We start from the raw sequence: 1,185 nt of genomic DNA on the forward strand, positions 1-1,185 counted from the left end.
GTCAGACCCCCCCCTCAAATATGACGTCACAAAGCTCTGCACCCCCCCCTCCCCAAAAAAATACATTTTTAAACTAAAACAAGCTTCAAATCGCTTTAAACTATTGTCATTGTAGCGCGTATTTCATGTGGCGCTGCACTCTGATGTTGTAGGAGTGTCGTTATAACAATTAGTGTTGTCCTTCTTGGTTCTTTCGGTCAAGTCACGTAGAAGGGAAGTAATAAAATAATAAAAATAAAGCACAATAAAATAATTCTCACGACGTTTCGGCCACAACGCAAGCAGCCGTCTTCAGGTGAAGAATGAGACACTGCCAAGCTTGGAGCTTGTATATAAGCTGGGTTGGAGGTGGAAGAAGAGGAGCGCCTTAACAAAAAGAATGTGCATATGAAGAGGAATTTAGCAATTCTAGATTTGAAGCTTTCGTGACTGCAATGATTCCTATTCTCAGGTTTTTTTCGGTAAAGTCACGTAGGTAAAAACATTAAAATTAATGAAAGTAAAATAAAACAAAACAAAAATTTAAAAATTATTTTTGAAAGTAAAATAAAACAAAACAAAAATTAAAAAATTATTTTTGAAAGTAAAATAAAACAAAACAAAAATTTAAAAATTATTTTTGAAAGTAAAATAAAACAAAACAAAAATTAAAAAATTATTTTTGAAAGTAAAATAAAACAAAACAAAAATTAAAAACTTATTTTTGAAAGTAAAATAAAACAAAACAAAAATTAAAAAAATTATTTTTGAAAGTAAAATAAAACAAAACAAAAATTAAAAAATTATTTTTGAAAGTAAAATAAAACAAAACAAAAATTAAAAAAATTATTTTTGAAAGTAAAATAAAACAAAACAAAAATTAAAAAAATTATTTTTGAAAGTAAAATAAAACAAAACAAAAATTAAAAAATTATTTTTGAAAGTAAAATAAAACAAAACAAAAATTAAAAAATTATTTTTGAAAGTAAAATAAAACAAAACAAAAATTAAAAAAATTATTTTTGAAAGTAAAATAAAACAAAACAAAAATTAAAAAAATTATTTTTGAAAGTAAAATAAAACAAAACAAAAATTAAAAAAATTATTTTTGAAAGTAAAATAAAACAAAACAAAAATTAAAAAATTATTTTTGAAAGTAAAATAAAACAAAACAAAAATTAAAAAATTATTTTTGAAAGTAAAATA

Source organism: Lampetra planeri, unplaced genomic scaffold, assembly GCF_965212315.1.
Source record: "Lampetra planeri unplaced genomic scaffold, kcLamPlan1.2.h2 scaffold_1713, whole genome shotgun sequence".
Taxonomy (NCBI): Eukaryota; Metazoa; Chordata; class Hyperoartia; order Petromyzontiformes; family Petromyzontidae; genus Lampetra; species Lampetra planeri.